Below are 23,516 nucleotides of genomic sequence, written 5' to 3'. Positions count from 1 at the left end.
ACACGCATAATTGTAATTAAATAAATTTATATATATATATATATATATATATATATATATATATATATACACATATAAATCTATTAATTATAACATTTTCATATTAATAATATATATATTTTCATATATTCATTTTCATATATTCATTTTTATATATTTTTATTATTTTGTTATGTTAAGTATTAAATATATTTTTATATATTTATCATTTGTTTGTTAAGATAATTATTATAATCATACTTAATATGATAATCATTATAATACTGATAGTTTTAATAATAATACTTATAATATTAATATTAATGATAACAATAATTTTGAATATGGTAATGATACTAATTTTAATGATAAATATAATAAGTTGTATTTTGATAGTAATAATAAAACTAATAATACTTAATGTTAATACATAGTGATAACAATACTAATTATACTAATAATCATTTTCTAATGTTAATAATAAAAATAAAAATAATTTTATTAATCAATTTAATACTAATGATAATAATAATAATAATAGAAATACTAATAATAATAATGATACTACTAATAATAATACTAATAACGATAATAATACTAATTGCATTAATGATAATACAAATTTTATTTCTAGTATTAGTAATAATTGTATATACCATAATAACATAACATTAGTAAATTATTATTATAATAATAATAATAATAATAATAATAATAATAATAATAATAATAATAATAATAATAATAATAATAATAATAATAATAATAATAATAATTTTTTAAATGGAAAAACTACCTTCCCAAAAGCTTTTATAAATATAATTGCCCCGAACCGGGCTTGAACCCGTGGCCTCACATTCAAGCAATCACCCCTTAACCATTTGATCTGACCACGTTTTTCTGATTTAAACAGATACCCAATGTATATAACCCATATTTCACGTTTTCTATTTTCTTCATCTTCTTCATAAAGATCAATTTGATCAGAACAATATCGATCATAAAAGTGAATTAATTCGTTTGGTTTAAGACTTGAAACTGATCCAAAATAATTGATTATGGCTTATATTGATTGACAGAAAGGAATTAAAGCAGCAATAACAGAAAATTTTTTACGAAGAACATTATATAAACTTAAACATCAAAATCGAGCTTTTAGGACGTTTTAGATTATGAATTCTAAATGAAATAAGTTCCAAATCAATCCTAGAAACTTTCTGGATCATTAATTTACCCAAAAACATCAACAAAATTACGAATTTTGTGATGAACACAACAGTTGACTTTTTCAAACTGAACTTTGACTCCAAAATTCGATCTCGTTTTGAAAAATTGGGAGTTTAGACTTTGCAGAAAGTTTGATTAAATGTTTTCTAACAACTTTACATTTCCACATTTTGAAACTTCGTTCGAATTCAAGATTTGAGTAAAAATTTGCACGAACAGAGGACTTAGCTTTATTTCTCAAATTTTTCTGTTTAATTCTTTATATACAGTCATTTATATTTGGTAATTGATAGTGTAAACTTGAATGATATCCTTTATAACTGAAATTGATTGATATTTATATATGTGACAACCCGAAAATTTTCGATCAAATTTAAACTTAATCTTCAAATAATTTAATGTTTCCGACACGATAAGCAAAGGCTGTAATGTTGAAATCTCAAAAACTTTGAGATGTGTTTCATATATTCATTTGACCTTCGACTATTCCCGACGATTCACGAACCACTACCTGTAAATAAATATATATATATTTAAATATAAATATATAAATATGAAAGAGAAACTTATGTGATTTAATTCATTTGTGCAAATAAAAATAATATATATAATATTACCATAAATCAATATATATATATATGAAAAGTATATTGAATATATATACATCATTTAAAATTTATTAAATAAACACTCGTAGCACTCATTTGTCATCTTGATAGTTATTAATCAAGTTAAAAATGAACTTATGTGATTTTAAAATAAACGATGATCCAAAAATGAGTTCTATAAATTTTAGGCTTACTAAAAATGTATTTAGGATTAAGTTATTAAATTTTAACACTTTTTATATTTTACACAGAATTGAGAGGGACAGTTGACGTAATTTTTTTAATAAATTAATGATCAAATTTTATACCATAATGACTGAAATAAATAAAGATAATTATTATAAAAAAATATGAAATTTTTCTGAAGACTTTTTATTCGCCACTGAGTGAACAACGGGGCACGACATAACATTCCGTGAAAACTGTCGGTAAGATATTTAATTAGATGCACGTTTATTATTATTAATATTATTATATTATAAATTTATATTCGATTGAATCCGTGAAAAGAAAAGTAATTTGTTTGACACAGTACCTAATTGATTCAATATGATTTAATTGAAGTTTACTGCTTGTTTTGGTTCTTTTCTCAAACGAATCTTATCATATTATACAGAGATTGATATAGATAGTATATAAATAATATCACTGTTTTTTTTCTTCTTCTTATATATATACACACTTACATAAACTAACATCACCCTAGCTCGATCACCCAATCACCACTTCATCAACTCTTCTACTTGGTTCCTTGTATGCTCTTGTCATCGAAGATGAAACCCACAAACCAACATCGGGCTTCGACAACCCTCATCAACAAACCACCAACCTATCCACCATCACAAAACCCACACAATCACTCTCTCTTCTATTTTCAGCTTAATGCAAAACCAAAACACCCTTAGATCGATCACCTTGCAAGACCACTTCCACCTTGCACCAATTTACCGGCGACTAACACTATCAATCGGATGACCACTATATTCACCACCATTCTTGTAGAAAGCTCGACACCACCTACGATTACAATCTCCATTCGAACACCCTTTTAGGTTGTTGCTACTATTCGGTTTAAACACACACACGTATAAACACCTTCAAAATCAAAACCCATTTGTTCTAAGTTGTTAACACCTATTTCCTTATGAGGTAAGGCTTAGTGTGTCAACAAGATGCTAGAAATAATCTAGCTTTAGGAGGGCAGAGTGTTGCCGATTGATTTTTACCCTCGGGAAATAATCCCTGCAGACCCGGCTCACAAGTGTAGAAACTTGTGGGGTGGATTAATCAATCTGTCGTCCGTAGAGCATAAAAGTGTTAGCCGGATGACTTCTAGTGAGAGAAAGTAGAGAGAGAGAAGTGAAGTCTCAGCTCTCAAAGTTATCAGAATATCTGAACTGTGTAAAATGACGAACCAAGGGGTCTATTTATAGTGTCAGATCCACCAGATTGCTTGGGGACACGTGTCAGATGATGATACGTTCCGTTACTTTTGATCTAAAATTTACGCTGAAGGTGGCGTTCTCCGGCCAGGGCTTACGCGCTAGGCGGCCTTCAGGGCTTACGCATGACGGAGTTGCCTGTACAGCGGAGAACGTTAGACGGAAAACTCCACAAAACTGTTGTTTCCAGCCTTCCTGATGCTACTTCTATGCAACCATTATGCCTTTTATGTGTCTATACGATAGGATACACCATTAAGTCCCCCCAGTTTAATGACTTAAGCATTTTAAGAATGATTAAGTGGTTAAACTTTTGAAAACGCATGCCAAACCAGCCTGTTCATTGCCCACTTGCATCGGGGAAAACATTTTAGGCATTAAATGCAGACGAATTTTACTGAAGCTGTTATGATTATTTTTTATGGCTGAGATCATCCACGCGCCTCCAGCTGTAAAAAGTGTTATTTTGTACCCTTCGTTTAAACTCACCCATACACGTGTCTCAATAATGGCCATAAAAATTGCACCGATGAACCCTTATAAAAACCGTCATAACCCTGTTACCATCACTTTTTTACTTTTGCCAAGATCTAAAAAGCATATTTCTCCCTCAAATCTTCATCGCCTTCTTCAATCTTCAACTTTTTAAGGTTTACCGTCTTCCAAGGTTAGTACACTTCATCTTACTGCTATTTTCTTCTTGTTGATATCTTTTACTGTATTATCATGGCTTCTACACGGAGTACTGGCCAAGAGCACGCTAAGCCTTCTTCGTCAAATACCACTGACATTCCAGAAGTTAGCACGATGACTTCATCATTGACAAGTGAATATTTAGATGGCTTAAAGATTGCCTTCCGCCATCTCAATCAATACAACCCTGTTCTTCCCACCAATAGACAAACTGCTGACAACCCTCCTGAGGGGAAAATTACTTTATACGCCTTACAAATTACCCACGGCAACCTCCGTGTTCCCCTTACTAACTTTCTTCTTCGCCTTCTTAGATATTATAAGGCCTGTCTTAGTCAGATGCATCCCCATGGCCTTCAAAAAATCATCCTTTTTGAGATGTACTGCAATGCTATTAATATAAAGCCTCGCATTAAAGTTTTTATCTCTTTGTTTAGAATTCGCACAGTTAGTGACTACTGGCTTACTATTGATAGTAAGAAAAATACTCATTTTGTTGGTACGAATAGAGTTTCAAATTTGAAGGACTGGAAAAGTCCATTTTTCTTTGTTGATGAAACTGTTATTCCGGAGGAATACTCCATTGTCTGGGAATGGGGTGCTATTGATGCTGGCATAGGAAAGGGTGTTAAGATTTCTCCTGCAGAGCAGCGGATAGTAAATAGCTTGAAAGAGCTCCGCCTTCCACCCAGATCATACGAAAGGTATGAGGGAATTCTTGTGCTGTGCAAAGTGAGTCAAGAATGGCCAAGCAATTCTGTGCCAGTACTTCGTGAGAAAAACCAGGGTAGGATGTGATATGATCATCCTATTATATATATATATATATATATAGATTTGTGTCTATTGTTTGTCATGTTTACTTATATTGCTGTTTATGTGTAATTTTTGCAGCCAACTCTGTGATGCAGGTTCGCTCTGCTCTTTTATCCGTTGATCTTGATGATGATGTAGAGGTCACTGCTCGTGACAAAACTGCTGAAGAGCTAGAGGCGGAGAGAGTTGCAGCTGAAACTAAAGCTGCTGCTGATGCTGCTGCTGCTGAAAAGGGGAAAGAAATTGTTGTGAGCAGCTCAGACAGTGAATCCGGGTCTGAACATACAGACACTGAGCGGACAGCAGATGATACTACCACCGCCGATAAACAAACATCAGGGTCAGTTGACATCACGGGTGAAACTAACCCCACTCCTCCTTCAACCCAAAAGACAAGAAAGAAGAGCATAGGCTCTAAAAGGGCGAAGAGTAGAGAGGAGAGCAAAAAGCAGAAATGCAGGAGAAGTATGTCCATTCTGCTCCTTCTTGAAAATGCATATGTTTTTGCTTATAACTATTATGTTTGTTCATAATGCTAATTTGTTTTTGTTAGTAATTTTAGCAGAGTCGGATGATAGCCAAGGGAAGGCCGCGGAGGGCGGGGAACGGAGGTCGGAGGAGAATCTTGAAAGTGAAGGAGAGAAGGGGCTGAAAACTCCTGATCCAAACTTTACTCCATTCGAGGAATCTGAATTTCATGAAGATAGGCCGGAAGGCAACTCTGCTTATTATTCTCCTCTTCCGAATATCACTAACCCAGCTATCACATCCTCCAATGTTCAAGAGCCAACTCTTCCTGCTCATGTGAGGGCATTGTAGGCCATCATTGCAAACCCTGCTATTAAGGATAAAGAATTTGCAACTCTTCTTCAGGTATGAATGATAAGACCATCTGCATGTATATGCTTGTAATTTATTGATGTGAGTTGCCTGAAATTACTCATAAATTTTTTTCTTGTACAGGGTTATGTTATCCCTGAGCTGAAACCCCAATTCACCGCTCTTCGTTCTGATCAACTCAGGGAATCAACTATGGCAGCTCATGTACTGCTAACCAATCATCTGGACTCTGTGCTGCAACTGTAGAAGCATCAAGAGTCTATTCTTGCTATAGCCCGTAAAGACATAACTGAAGGTGCAAATGCTCGTAAAAGAGCTGCTGATGCTGAGCGTGCCTTAAGTGATGCGCAGAAAATAATAAAGGCTAGAGAAGTTGAGTTAAAAAGTGCTCAAGATGTTGCTGTTGTTCTGCAAGGGGAAAGGGATGCTGAGAAGAAAAGACTTGAAGAGGAGCAGGTGAAAGTGGGTGAGCTAGAGAAGCAGCTGAATGCAGAGAGGGAAAAGTCTGCTAAGCTTCTCCGGAGGGCGGAGAAAGGTGAAGGTAATTTTGCTGAGCTTAAGAAGGGTATACCAGGTCTGATAGCTAAGGTGCTTGGATCCAGTCTTGTAGGGAATCCCTACAATGATTATGTTGATGCTGCCTACACCCATGCTATTGCTGATGTGACCGGCAAGCTGTTTAAATGCCTTGCTCCCAACCAGACCCCTTCTGCTGCTATTACCAAACTTATGCCTCCTGGTACTCAGGAAAAGGTTGATGAGACTAAAGACAAATTGATAAATTTGAAGATAAACGTTTATGATGAGGTATGCAGCAAAGAAGATTCATCTGCTCAAGATGTGCTTAGCGTGCAGTTTGAATGATTTTTGTAAAAATGTCAAACAATGTTTTTTAATAAATTTCCTTCTGACCTTAACATTATATACATACTGACTTTATTGTGATGACTACGTGTGTTTACATGCTTGTTGCAAATATTTTGATGCTTAATGCTTTAAAACCAATCGATTATGCACCTGAGCATAAAATTTCTATACACAATTGTGCAGTGTATAATTGAGCAAATCATTTTGAAAAGTGTATAAGGTAATTCATATGTAGACGCCTTGTAGTATTAAGTTTTGCTAAATGAATATGATGTCTGAATTCCGTTACACGCTTTCCGTCATAAAATTAATGAGGAAGAATTATGAAGTGTTTTAGAAGAATGATTACAAATCAATAGACTCTCCGTCTTATGCCTTCTGTCATAAAGTATATGAGGAAGAATTGCTAATTATTTTGCCTTCATACATAAAATATAGAACTTCGTTCTGTGAAGTAAGTTTTTTATAATGTTTGTCATGACAAGTATCTGAGCTTTGTATCATGCCTTGGTGCGTTCTAGTAAAACTTAAACGTTTTCTAGCCGATCCCTTGTGCCTTTACTGGCCGGCACAAAAGCTTCCGCCATCGGAGGTATTTTAAAAATACACTCCTTCTGTGGGCAGGTTATAAATGTAATGTTTTACATTTGTCACGAGCAGCACTTTGTTTAAGAAAAATATAAAATTTATTGTTCGGTACTGTGTAGTACATAAACGATTGATGACGAATTTCGGTGGATCAAGCCTAATTAGTACGCCATGAATGTTTAATGTATGCAATTGCTAACATATGCACTGTAAAATAACCACAATGGTTCACAGTTGATTGATAAACGTTGCTCTTCATATAATGCGAAAATATGTTCTTCAAATGCCAAACATGTGTATTTTGGCATGAATACAATGATTGTAAAAGACAATGCTAAAAAACTGCTCTGATGATAAACTTTTGTTCTTGATAACATGCTGAGATTTGCTTCTCCATACGCCGAGCGTCCAGTGTGACAACCCGGAAATTTCCAACCAAATTTAAACTTTATCTTTATATTATTCCAACACGATAAGCAAAGTTTGTTAAGTTAAATCTCAAGAATTTTAAATTGTGTTCATACATTCATTATAACCTCGACCAAATTCCAACGATTCACGAACCGTTATATATAAATAAATATGTATATATATATATGTATATATATTATAACTTGAGAATATTAATAAAGTATTAAACATATAATACTTTACATGAACGTATTTGTTTCAATATGTTTATCGATGGAATTAGAAGATAATATCAAATGATTAATTTATCAGATACATTATGATATGATTATGGGTCTATGTTATGAGGTCCACTGTGATTTAAGAAATCTATTCTTTTTTGCAACATTCGGAAAATGGTAAAGTGATTTATAAGTAAGAACGTGAAGTGTAACTAACTTAGATGTTGGATATCGGCAAGTAAGTAACTCGACATTTTTCATTAAGATGATTTCATACGTTTATTTAACCTTTGAACTTTATCCCATGCTTCACCAACAGACTGTAATTTAAAAACTTGAAACCTATTATGAATATATATGATTCTACTTTTCTAAAACGTTTTATGATATAACGATTTCCATTATTTTAACCTTTAAACAAAATGATTCTTAAAAATATATTTGGTTTTGGAAAACAAAATTATTATATTTATTTGATTTAGTTTCAAAAGTACAAAAATGTTTTCAGTTTAAAAAGAACTTTATTATTAAAACGTATATAACTTTTATAAATATCTAGAATCACTTTTGACAACGCATTACTTAACCAGTATGATAAAGATAACGATATTTATATTTTATTTTATTAAATATATATAACGATTTAAATTAATATTATATATATTTATACGCGTATTATACGTACATAGTTTTATACTTTTACTATACTTAAACTTTACCTTTACTTTATTTTTACTTTACTTTAACTTTAATAATTCACTTTAATAATTCAAAAATCTATTATAAATAGAATTCAATAGGTTTCATTATTTCATAGAAACTTGAAAATATGTTTCTCTAAACTCTCTCAATCGATTTACATATATATATATTTACTCCGTATTATTTCAAGATATTATTAGTATACATAAAATATTACGTCGGAGTGCGGTCCGAGTGATTTCGAAATTGTTTTTCGAGTGGGATTGGATTAAGGAAATTATGGGTTATAGCTATGGAGGTGATTGGGTATGGTTCATGGGTATGCTCATGAGGTCAATATAGTGTTTATCATCTCCGTTGCGTCTACGTACCTTTCCTGCAATATTGAATCTCAATATTGATACGTGAGTACTCATAATTTAACTTTTACATATAATAGTGTATCCCTGACTAGTGCTCGAGTATATAGGATTATGCATGTTTGTACTTTTGATATTGCCTTTAGTTAGGTTATGTTGAATCCTGAATTAGTTATATATGCGACTGAGATAAGGTATAAGATATGCATGTCGTTGGAAAGCTAGCGAAAAATTAAGAACTTTTTATTTAGATATCGAATGATTTCGATGAACGGATTTGAAGTTATAGTCCATCGAATTTTTGTATTATTATTAAAAATGATTATTATTATCGTCGTTATTATCGTCGTTATTATCGTCGTTCTAGTTTTATCTTATTATTATTATTATTATTATTATTATTATTATTATTATTATTATTATTATTATTATTATTATTATTATTATTATCTTTATCAATAAAAGGATTTATCATTAAAAATTGTTTTTTTATTATTATTACTATCGTTATTATCATTAAAGTTATAATTAGTATTATTATTATTATTATTATCTAATTATTATTATTATTATCTAATTATTATTATTATTATTATTATTATTATTATTATTATTATTATTATTATTATTATCATTATTATTATTATCATTATTAATATATATATATATCATTATTTAAAAATGGTTATTGTTATTATTATTATTATATTATCATTATCGTTAAAAATGTCATAGTAATTATCATTATTAGTATTATTGTAATTAAAACTAATATTAGTAACACCTAATTATTTTGATTACTATTATTATCATTATTATGAACACGATATAAAAGACGATTAAAAGCTATTAAACGAAACGATTAGGAAATAATGAGTAAGAGTATCATGATGAAATTAAAATATTATAAGATATTGATTTAGATAAAATTATCGTTCTTATTATATTTATCATTACTATTATTATTAAAAGTATCGTTAGTATCAAAACTATCATTTTAACAAAAATTATCATTTTAAAAAAAATTATCATTTTAATAGAAATGTCATTGTTACTATAAAATATCATTTTTATTATCATTTTAAATAGAATTATTATTTTAAAGATAATATTAAAAATTATAGTAAATATTAAAGTTATCATAATTAGAATTATCGTTTTATCATAATATCATCTTAGTAATTATAAATATTGATATTTTTATAATAATAATTATTATTACAAAATAATACAACTTTTACTTACTAACATTATAGATATTATTTTATCAAATAAATATGTAATACAAACATATTTTACTACGTGTAATAAATTACTTTAATAATACCTATCATATTATCTTTATGATATTAAATGAACTCTATAAATTTTATTACTTAATATATATAAAAGTATATTTTATTATATAAATTTTAATATAAAATTTTATTTATTAATAAATGAATTATATTATTTACTCTAATAAATCTTTTAAAAATATTTAAAAATATAAAATGACGATATTTAAAATATATTATAATCATGTATAAATTTTGGAAATCATTTTGAGTCAAATTGACTTTTGTTGACTTTTGCATATTAGTCTCGAGCATTAGGATTGTGGTACACTATGACCTGACCTAATTGTTAGACAAATATTGACCAACATATAATTATATATAATTAATTTAGGTTCATGAATCCGAGGCCAACCTTGCACTAGTTCAATGACGTTATATGTATTTTCACTACGAAATACAGTATGGTGAGTTTCATTTGCCTTTTTACCCTTTATATTTTTGGGCTGAGAATACATGCGCAATTTTTATAAATGTTTTACGAAATAGACACAAGTAATCGAAACTACATTATATGGTTGAATTATCAAAATCGAATATACCCCTTTTTATTAAGTCTGGTAATCTAAGAATTAGGGAACAGACACCCTAATTGACGCGAATCCTAAAGATAGATCTATTGGGCCCAACAAGCCCCATCCAAAGTACCGGATGCTTTAGTACTTCGAAATTTATATCATGTCCAAAGGAGGATCCCGGAATGATGGGGATATTCTTATATGCATATTGTGAATGTCGGTTACCAGGTGTTCAATCCATATGAATGATTTTTGTCTCTATGCATGGAACGCATATTTATGAGAACTGGAAATGAAATTCTTGTGGTCTATTAAAATGAAGAAAATGAATGATTATGATAAACTAATGAACTCACCAACCTTTTGGTTGACACTTTAAAGCATGTTTATTCTCAGGTATTAAAGAAATCTTCCGCTGTGTATTTGCTCATTTTAAAGATATTAATTGGAGTCTTTCATGGCATATTTCGAAGAACGTTGCATTCAAGTCATTGAGTTCATTAAAGATTATTATTATTAAGTCAATTTATAGTTGAATAGTGGATATTATGAAATGGTATACATGCCTGTCCATTTTCGATGTAAAGAAAGTTTGTCTTTTAAAAACAAATGCAATGTTTGTAAAATGTATCATATAGAGGTCAAATACCTCGCGATGTAATCAACTATTGTGAATCGTTTATAATGTATATGAACGGGTCCTTTCAGTTGGTATCAGAGCGGTGGTCTTAGCGAACCAGGTCTGCATTAGTGTGTCTAACTGATAAATCGTTAGGATGCATTAGTGAGTCTGGACTTCGACCGTGTCTGCATGTCAAAAGTTTTGCTTATCATTTCTAGATGGAAATCATCTGCTTATCATCCATAGGAAATTACCTACTTATCATTATTAGTCTAGACACGTCTTGCTACATTAATTGCATGAGTAGTGTATAGACAAAATTCATATCTTAGCGTATCTGCTAAATCATATCTTATCGTATCTGTTACTTTAAACTTTGCCTGACATATCCCGCAAATTCCTCCGTAATCTATGAAATCTTTTGATCTCTATATATAGATATCCTATGTAAATAGAATACCACCCGATAGCCGAAAAATCATTTTATATCGAAAAATCCTTTATCCAATCGTACGAAATGGAATTTGTCATCAGTTCAAGTCACTCGGATTCCGAAATAGAATCTCACTCAAGCTCCGAAAGCAGTGTGACCGGAATGGATCAACCCATCAGTCATCACCTATTCTGGATGAATTGGGGGATGGGTTCGTAGCCTCCTCAATCATTGGAAACAAGAAGAAGGCGATCCTTTCCATCCACCACATTGCCCTCTTGGCGAAGAACCTGAAGCACTTACCGGCGAACCTATTCGAGACACCATTTTCTCTCTCATTTCCAGGGTATCTCGTCACGATTATATACTACATCAAATTCTAGATTTTATTTATCCGCTCGTTCCGACCAACAATCATCCTGGAATAATAGAAGAAGTCAACGAACTTCGCGCTCGGGTAGTGGCTTTGGAGAATATGGTGCAGAGATTACAAACACCAGCACCAGCATTAGCAACATAACCAGTACCACCATCATAAACGCCAACAGTACCATTACCACCTCCAACCACAACCGCGTTGTAAACCTCAACTTCACAATCTGTCCCACGATCATCAACGTCATACGGACCATAGATAACAAGGAGTACCAACAACAATAACTGACGAAGTATTAATTCATAACTTCATTGGAGAAACATTCCGCGGCGATTATATAATCTCTAAAGTCTTAGAGATTATCTAATCTAGCCCTAACCATAAATCAGTTAAGCGAACCAAAATGATAGAAGGAAGAGTAGAAACCCTGACAAAAATGGTGTGTGATTAACAAGTTAAACTTGTTTTACCAATAGCATTAACAGTACCGTCAGCGTCACCAGCATCGTCAGTACAGTCAACATCAGAATCAACAACACCTATAACATCACAAACTCCGTCAGTTCAAGAATCACTGTTTACATCATTACGAATCAATAACGTGTATATTGTATCAACAAGTTATGAAGAATTAACTCATTCCCTCTGAAGAAATTATATATATATTTTATATATATATATATATATTTTGAAATAAAAAATAAATCTTTCTGTGCTAAGCTATTGTGTGTGAATCTTAACTACTCGGTTAATTCATATTACAAATATGCAATAATGTATGTCCCTCACCCGCGACTTAACCATCGTTAACTACAATCTCTGTCTCAATTCAACAAATTCCAATTCCTAATAAATCAAGTATATATTTGATTTTACACTTCATCATTGATGTAACCGAAACTTTTCAGATAACATCATTCGTACTTTGCGAAGTTCACAAGAATTTAACAAAAACAAACATCACATCTCAACAAATAACGAAGTATTGATTCATAATTTCAATATTATTGAAGAAATACTTATGTAACCTCTAAAGTCTTCAAGGAATTATTCAATTCTAGTTCCAACCGTAAATCGAATGAGTTTAATTTAGTATTAACTCATTAAAATCTATGTTACATCTGAGAAGAATATATACATATATATTTTCATAAAGACTGTAATAAAATTCTTATGTACAAAATATTAATTGTGAAATTTTTTTTAATGGGTAGGTAATACCCGAGAGATATATATAAATTCACAATTAATATGTTACATTCTTCGAATCAGATTAAGCAAATTATCAATTATACTTCCTACTTTCACAATAATATACATTCTTTCATAGAAATCAAAACAACCATACTCATTCAAACCCAATTACATATTCTGATTTTAAAATCTCAGAATTCAATTTGAGATATAACCAGTACCATCACTTTTAGATTCCTACATCTTTCAAAGCTATACTTTGACTTCAAAAGTGTGTTAGAACATCAAATGTATACAAACGATTACAATATGTGTTCAAACCCTTCGAAAATCTCTGAAGACACTTCAAATAATGAGCAATCGAGATGATGATCCAACCACATATTACCCACAGTTATGTACTTAAAAAGCTCTCGAAACCAAAGTCATAATTCAACACATATCTGTGTCAGATCTTTTGGCATTTATTAGTAAAAATAACCTTGCAATTTCTTTGCAAAGTAGCAAATTATATCACAGCTCCAGCAAGACAACTTCGATTTTTTCATTCGGAGTAGCCTTATCATAATTTTGATATATGTGATTACCCTTTTGTTACCGGAGAACCTTTCATATTCCACCACATTAGAAATAAACTTACCAACAACTTCACTGATCTTGGGCATTCCGAAGAATCATTATATTTATCGAAACCTCGTCATTTACTCATCCGCCTCTTGTAACGAGAATTGCCATATGAATCATTGGGAATTAGAAATCAGTATTTTGAAATCTCACAGCATGTTGACGCCAACAGTTATACATAACGTCTATTTCCAAGGCTTACATACTTCGAATGTGAAGTTTCTGAAAAACACTCTGAACCGCGAACTAGTTTTCGAAATGCTGATGAAGTAACAAAAACTGTAAACGACCTTAGCAGTAAAAAATTTGATGATAAAGATTAGTGTATTAGCAAAGCTCAGAAATAGAGAAGTTTTGGAACAGGAAAACGGATTGAGCAAAGTATGAAGGAGGCTGTGGACAAATCACAAAGACTGAACCTACCTTCAAAGAATCCAAATGATTCAGTGTCTGCTGAAGTCATTAACGAATACCTTGCTCCTGACACTAAACCCTTACAGACAACATACTTCATCATCCTCTGATATTAGAAATTCTAAGATATCATCGTATCTTTCATTATAAATATCCTCCATATTTCTGAAGATATTTCCATAACTATTCTTATCTGGAATCATTTATCTCTTTGCGCTATCTGTATTACATCAAAAAGGAAACTGTTTAGTTCCTATACTCTGTAAACCTTTGAGTTTAAAATATGAATATTTTTGAAGTAGTGTTGGAAACTGAAGCATGAGTTAGTATAATATAATGACACTTGATCAACGTGATTATATTACAGTAATTCATGCTGAGTTTCTAAATGGAACGTGATGATTCACAAATCATAACATCATCATGTGCCATGTTATACGACTCTTGTATTCTATTTAACCTCTAAAATATCAAGAAAATATTTCTTGATGATTCGGCTTTTTCTGAGGTATTCTGGTAATTTGACAAGTCAAGATCGTGCCATTACAATTTTCTTCCTAGAACATTAACAATGTTCATTTCAAAATTCATATCTGCAAATTCTGGACCATTACAAGCGGTGCTTAATCGCAGGAAGAAGAAACGAAAGGACAAAACTCCAAAATAGAAATTGGGGTATAAATTACAGCAAATAAAAGAGAGCATTAACTGTGGATGACAATGATTATAGAAGATAGAAACAGAGACTTTGAAATATAAGGGAAGATAAAAAGCCCAACGACAAACCAAAAGTTATAAACCATATATATCGATGCATATAGCAATATAAAGACACGGGAGAACTAGAAACACTATAAACCCAAGAGTATAGTAGAAGTAAATAGATTCTTCCGGCGGTAGATGAAAAAGAAGAATGACCGATATGAAAGTTAGAAGTATATCGAGAATCAGAACTGGATGGAGCATATTGATGAATACTTTAAAATATTAGTTGAGGGGGAAAGAATAGAAGGTGATGAAACATGACTAGGAACTTAGAAATCAACAGATTTAACTCACACAATGACGGAATAAGTGAATCAAACCCTCTAGTGAATAGGTTAAGCTTTTTGGGATTAATTTAGTCATACCACAACTAAATCAATTGTGATTAGATCAACACTTAGAGCTATTATTCACCACCTGGGTGATTTGGGTTGAGAGAGAATCGGAGGAGCTCACCAGATCTGAGTGTGTGTAACAAATGAGAGGCTTAACCTAAAATGAAGAACATAAGACTTTATATACCCCTGCTATTGACTCACCCATACGATTCATCCATCACACATATGAGTTGGCTTCATCAGCCGTACGGGTGATCACTCACTCGTGTCTTCTCATTTAGGTTGTAATTGTGACTTAGCTCAACATCAACCGTGCGTATGAGCATGTCATCCGTACGAGTGAGGCTTCACTCGGACGTCTGACTAAGTCTAACATAGTCAAACATCCAAATCTCGTTCCTGCAGTTCCTGTAACCACATACAAACACGGATAGGATAATAACGAACGATCATGGTGGCCTGTAAACTGTTGTACCTGCAATGGACGTGGGTAGATGTCTAGGGACTTGCATAAAATGCATCAACAGAAGGTGTGAGTTATAAGAAAACGAAGGAGGTGAATTTATAAGAAAATCTCCGACAGAACAATTAAAATTGACGATCGCATTTAAAGCGGGTCCTAATTCCCTTTATTACCGGAGAATCAAATCTTATTACAAAGATTTTCTTCAAATCCCTTGAAATCTGGAAATCAATCATATCTACGTCAAATGATAAAATGAATCTACACTTACTCATTTCACTCTTCTATGTTAGCTTCATTCGTACTCTTCATATAAATGGATTGTTTATCCAAATTATTCGCTGATGATAAAACTCTAATTTTCAGCCTGTATGCATCATGAAAACATACTTATTATCATTCACGACCTTTCCACTCAAATTTCGGGACGAAATTTCTTTAACAGGTAGGTACTGTGACAACCCGGAAATTTCCAACCAAATTTAAACTTTATCTTTATATTATTCCAACACGATAAGCAAAGTTTGTTAAGTTAAATCTCAAGAATTTTAAATTGTGTTCATACATTCATTATAACCTCAACCAAATTCCAACGATTCACGAACCGTTATATATAAATAAATATGTATATATATATATATATGTATATATATTATAACTTGAGAATATTAATAAAGTATTAAACGTATAATACTTTACATGAACGTATTTGTTTCAATATGTTTATCGATGGAATTAGAAGATAATATCAAATGATTAATTTATCAGATACATTGTGATATGATTACGGGTCTATGTTATGAGGTCCACTGTGATTTAAGAAATCTATTCTTTTTTACAACATTCGGAAAATGGTAAAGTGATTTATAAGTAAGAACGTGAAGTGTAACTAACTTAGATGTTGGATATCAACAAGTAAGTAACTTGACATTTTTCATTAAGATGATTTCATACGTTTATTTAACCTTTGAACTTTATCCCATGCTTCACCAACAGACTGTAATTTAAAAACTTGAAACCTATTATGAATATATATGATTCTACTTTTCTAAAACGTTTTATGATATAAAGATTTCCATTATTTTAACCTTTAAACAAAATGATTCTTAAAAATATATTTGGTTTTGGAAAACAAAATTATTATATTTATTTGATTTAGTTTCAAAAGTACAAAAACATTTTTAGTTTAAAAAGAACTTTATTATTAAAACGTATATAACTTTTATAAATATCTAGAACCACTTTTGACAACTCATTACTTAACTAGTATGATAAAGATAACGATATTTATATTTTATTTTATTAAATATATATAACGATTTAAATTAATATTATATATATTTATACGCGTATTATACGTACATAGTTTTATACTTTTACTATACTTAAACTTTACCTTTACTTTATTTTTACTTTACTTTAACTTTAATAATTCATACTTTAATAATTCACTTTAATAATTCATACTTTAATAATTCACTTTAATAATTCATACTTTAATAATTCACTTTAATAATTCATACTTTAATAATTCACTTTAATAATTCATACTTTAATAATTCACTTTAATAATTCAAAAATCAATTATAAATAGAATTCAATAGATTTCATTATTTCATAGAAACTTGAAAATATGTTTCTCTAAACTCTCTCAATCGATTTACATATATATATTTACTCCGTATTATTTCAAGATATTATTAGTATACATAAAATATTACGTCGGAGTGCGGTCCGAGTGATTTCGAAATTGTTTTTCGAGTGGGATTGGATTAAGGAAATTATGGGTTATAGCTATGGAGGTGATTGGGTATGGTTCATGGGTATGCTCATGAGGTCAATATAGTGTTTATCATCTCCGTTGCGTCTACGTACCTTTCCTGCAATATTGAATCTCAATATTGATACGTGAGTACTCATAATTTAACTTTTACATATAATAGTGTATCCCTGACTAGTGCTCGAGTATATAGGATTTAGCATGTTTGTACTTTTGATATTGCCTTTAGTTAGGTTATGTTGAATCCTGAATTAGTTATATATGCGACTGAGATAAGGTATAAGATATGCATGTCGTTGGAAAGCTAGCGAAAAATTAAGAACTTTTTATTTAGATATCGAATGATTTCGATGAACGGATTTGAAGTTATAGTCCATCGAATTTTTGTATTATTATTAAAAATGATTATTATTATCGTTATTATCGTCGTTCTAGTTTTATCTTATTATTATTATTATTATTATTATTATTATTATTATTATTATTATTATTATTATTATTATTATTATTATTATTATTATTATTATTATCTTTATCAATAAAAGGATTTATCATTAAAAATTGTTTTTTTATTATTATTACTATCGTTATTATCATTAAAGTTATAATTAGTATTATTATTATTATTATCTAATTATTATTATTATTATCTAATTATTATTATTGTTATTATTATTATTATTATTATTATTATTATTATTATTATTATTATTATTATTATTATTATTATTATCATTATTATTATTATCATTATTAATATATATATATCATTATTTAAAAATGGTTATTGTTATTATTATTATTATTATATTATCATTATCGTTAAAAATGTCATAGTAATTATCATTATTAGTATTATTGTAATTAAAACTAATATTAGTAACACCTAATTATTTTGATTACTATTATTATCATTATTATGAACACGATATAAAAGACGATTAAAAGCTATTAAACGAAACGATTAGGAAATAATGAGTAAGAGTATCATGATGAAATTAAAATATTATAAGATATTGATTTAGATAAAATTATCGTTCTTATTATTTTTATCATTACTATTATTATTAAAAGTATCGTTAGTATCAAAACTATCATTTTAACAAAAATTATCATTTTAACAAAAATTATCATTTTAATAGAAATGTCATTGTTACTATAAAATATCATTTTTATTATCATTTTAAATAGAATTATTATTTTAAAGATAATATTAAAAATTATAGTAAATATTAAAGTTATCATAATTAGAATTATCGTTTTATCATAATATCATCTTAGTAATTATAAATATTGATATTTTTATAATAATAATTATTATTACAAAATAATACAACTTTTACTTACTAACATTATAGATATTATTTTATCAAATAAATATGTAATACAAATATATTTTACTACGTGTAATAAATTACTTTAAAAATACCTATCATATTATCTTTATGATATTAAATGAACCCTATAAATTTTATTACTTAATATATATAAAAGTATATTTTATTATATAAATTTTAATATAAAATTTTATTTATTAATAAATGAATTATATTATTTACTCTAATAAATCTTTTAAAAATATTTAAAAATATAAAACGACGATATTTAATATATATTATAATCATGTATAAATTTTGGAAATCATTTTGAGTCAAATTGACTTTTGTTGACTTTTGCATATTAGTCTCGAGTATTAGGATTGTGGTACACTATGACCTGACCTAATTGTTAGACAAATATTGACCAACATATAATTATATATAATTAATTTAGGTTCATGAATCCGAGGCCAACCTTGCACTAGTTCAATGACGTTATATGTATTTTCACTACGAAATACAGTATGGTGAGTTTCATTTGCCTTTTTACGCTTTATATTTTTGGGCTGAGAATACATGCGCAATTTTTATAAATGTTTTACGAAATAGACACAAGTAATCGAAACTACATTATATGGTTGAATTATCGAAATCGAATATGCCCCTTTTTATTAAGTCTGGTAATCTAAGAATTAGGGAACAGACACCCTAATTGACGCGAATCTTAAAGATAGATCTATTGGGCCCAACAAGCCCCATCCAAAGTACCGAATGCTTTAGTACTTCGAAATTTATATCATGTCCGAAGGAGGATCCCGGAATGATGGGGATATTCTTATATGCATATTGTGAATGTCGGTTACCAGGTGTTCAATCCATATGAATGATTTTTATCTCTATGCATGGGACGTATATTTATGAGAACTGGAAATGAAATTCTTGTGGTCTATTAAAATGATGAAAATGAATGATTATGATAAACTAATGAACTCACCAACCTTTTGGTTGACACTTTAAAGCATGTTTATTCTCAGGTATTAAAGAAATCTTCCGCTGTGTATTTGCTGATTTTAAAGATATTAATTGGAGTCTTTAATGGCATATTTCGAAGAACGTTGCATTCAAGTCATTGAGTTCATTAAAGATTATTATTATTAAGTCAATTTATAGTTGAATAGTGGATATTATGAAATGGTATACATGCCTGTCAATTTTCGATGTAAAGAAAGTTTGTCTTTTAAAAAAAAATGCAATGTTTGTAAAATGTATCATATAGAGGTCAAATACCTCGCGATGTAATCAACTATTGTGAATCGTTTATAATGTATATGAACGGGTCCTTTCATCCAGCGCTATCCAACCTACACACTTGATTATGGAATGAAAAACTCCTGAACTTCATCATCACTAAACAATCGATCATGCTTTCTCCAGTTTACGTTGCCTTCTGGTAAGTTCACAAATGTGGATCTCTCCCTAGCCGGTGCCACATACTATGAATGTATGGCGGCTACTCCGTTAGGAGTTGGGAACCTGATCTCTGCATGAGCTGTCGATGTTATCGCTCCGAATTTAGCCAACGCTGCCCTTCCAAAAAGGACATTAAATCGAGAATTGCCATCTATGATTGTGAAATCGATTATTTCTGTTCTCAACAATGCGAATGTGCCCATAATAACTTCCAAACGAATCTGCCCCATGGCATTTACCGGTGCTCCCGTTAATCCAGAAACTTTCAACCTCGTTTGCCTAGCTCTGCCCTGCACATGCCTTGGAAAAGTCTTCAAGCAATGCCAGTAAATGATGTCAGCTTCACTTCCTGTATTTGTGTAGATACAGTTGACAAACTTGTTTGCTATTTCTGCTGAAATGATCACCGGTTGGACGGACAACGCCCAATTCTGAATTAGCTGAAAAATAATTGGAGCATATCTCCAGCTGTCCAAATTACTGTTTGATGATTCACCTTCTTCATAATGACTGTCGTTGATCCAAACCATCCTGATTACAATTTCTGGAGTTGTCTCGCGCTCTGTGATCCGGTCTCCGTAATGCGGTTGGTTCCGATTATCTCTTCCACCATGCTTCTCTCTTCTGTTCTCTCCACAGCGTCCTCTGTTACCATCATTCCTTTGCCACGCAAATTTCCTGAGAGGATCATTCCTCCTGTAATGTTTGCCAGGCAACAAATGATTCAGTTCTCCTACCTTGATTTTCGCTATAATTTCTCTCATCAAAGATTTGCATTTGTCCGTATCATGGCCCCAAGCCTCATGGAAATCGCACCACAACTCACTCTTTGGACCCTCCCTTTCCTACATAGGTGCTGGAGTATTGAAAGTTGTCCGAATTGGTTCAATGAAGAGGATTTCCTTCGAAGTTTTGGTAAGCGCCATTATCAACGGGTGCCTTTCTATTGGCCTTCTGTTGTGGTGAAAATCATTAGGGTGATTGTTTCCTCTCCATCCTCCATTTGAATTGTCATTCCTTCTCTGATTTCTGTCAAAATACCGTCCTCCGTTGTGCGGCTTGCTACTACTGCCAGTATCAAACTTGTTCAACCCACGCTCACCAGCTCGAACATGCCTCTGTGCAACCTCCAACACCTGATGTAATGTTTTTGGCAAGTCATACCGTAATGCATGAAAAAGTGCACTAAACCATCGCTGGTCCAAACAGAAAATGAAACCATATACAAGCTGTGATTCTGGACAATCAAGAATCTTCGGTACTTTAAGTGTATAACGCTTCATAAAATTGCTCAAAGATTCGTTATGATGCATTGTGATCTCGTGTGCATCAAGATGTGTCAGAGTACAGCTCCGTAGATTTTGGTATTGCATCACAAATTTTGCTCTCAAATCAAGAAAACTGGTAATACTCCTTGGTGGCAAACTAGCAAACCATTCGCGTGCCATTTTCTGCAGTACCATAGGAAACATATGGCACGCAGTTTCATCCTCCCAATTATGCAACCTCATAACACCTTCAAACATAGTCAGAAAATCTTCCGGATCCGTTGTGCCATCATAAACTCCAATTGTTGGTATAGCAAGATTTCTGGGCAATGGATAATTAGCAATTCGATCAATGAAACACTGTATAGATTCAGCCATGGCTGGTGGCTTGGTGTCTTGCTCTCCAGTAATAAGGGCAAAGAAATTGTCCACGGCCACAGCACGTATGGCGGGCTGTGCTAAGCGTTGCTTATACTTTGCCGGAGCTGTCTGCTTAAGAATGTCATTTAAAAGCAACACTGCCTGCTTTTCTGACATGAACTCATCTTTGTCAATTTCATCATCAGAGTCATTATTATCATAGCTAAGGTTGTTATCATCCCCAGAATCATCAATAAGACTGCCCAGCTTGTCAAGTAGCCTGGATAACTTGTATTTTGACATAGATTGCCTTTTCATTATTTGCTTGTCTTTGCCATCCGCCATCCGCTGAAAAGGTATAAATGATGGACACCGATGTGGTTGCATCAATGTTCGTTGCTCTGGATTAGAAACAAAATTTGGAAGTCTTTCTGCACTTTTGGCTGTTGTTTCTTCGATTACTGGCCTTTTCTCCGAATTAGTTGCCAAATGTTTAAGCCTTTCTGCAGTTTCAGCAACCATTTCTTCAATCGTACCATCTAGTGGCGGAACGGGTACATCTTCAACAGTTATCATGTCCTCAGTTGATGGATTGTTGACTGCTTCAAGTACAAATGGAGCTTCAGTTGTTTTTGTTCCTTTTCCATTTCATGTGTTCTTTGCATTAGTGGATGGCGCCATTGTTAACACATATTTCCTTATGAGGTAAGGCTTAGTGTGTCAACAAGATGCTAGAAGTAATCTAACTTTAGGAGGGCAGAGTGTTGCCGATTGATTTTTACCCTCGGGAAATAATCCCTGCAGACCCGGCTCACAAGTGTAGAAACTTGTGGGGTGGCTTAATCAATCTGTCGTCCGTAGAGCGTAAAAGTATTAGCCGGATGACTTCTAGTGAGAGAAAGTAGAGAGAGAGAGAGAATTGAAGTCTCAGCTCTCAAAGTTATCAGAATATCTGAACTGTGTAAAATGACGACCCAAGGGGTCTATTTATAGTGTCAGATCCACCAGATTGCTTGGGGACACGTGTCAGATGATGATACATTCTGTTACTTATGATCTGAAATTTACGCTGAATGTGGCGTTCTCCGGCCAGGGCTTACGCGCTAGGCGGCCTTCAGGGCTTACGCATGACGGAGCTGCCTGTACAGCGGAGTACGTTAGACAGAAAACTCCACAAAACTGTTATTTCCAGCCTTCCTGATGCTACTTCTATGCAAGCATTATGCCTTTTATGTGTGTATACGATAGGATACACCATTATAAGCCGTTATCCAAATGAAACCCATAAATCATCATCACCACTTAAGTTTTCATTGTTGCTACTATCCGAATCCATTACAACCTCATTATCATTTTTCTATCTTTGTCGAGTATTAAACCAAAACACCACCACCTCCGTTACTATTTCTCTATCAGCTTGCAAACTACCAACTTCAATCACAACCACCATGGACTTTTTACTGCTGCTACTGCTATAGTTTT

Source organism: Rutidosis leptorrhynchoides, chromosome 6 (assembly GCF_046630445.1).
Source record: "Rutidosis leptorrhynchoides isolate AG116_Rl617_1_P2 chromosome 6, CSIRO_AGI_Rlap_v1, whole genome shotgun sequence".
NCBI classification, from domain to species: domain Eukaryota; kingdom Viridiplantae; phylum Streptophyta; class Magnoliopsida; order Asterales; family Asteraceae; genus Rutidosis; species Rutidosis leptorrhynchoides.
The sequence above is the reverse complement of the archived record's forward strand: the minus strand, read 5'-3'. Positions refer to the sequence as shown.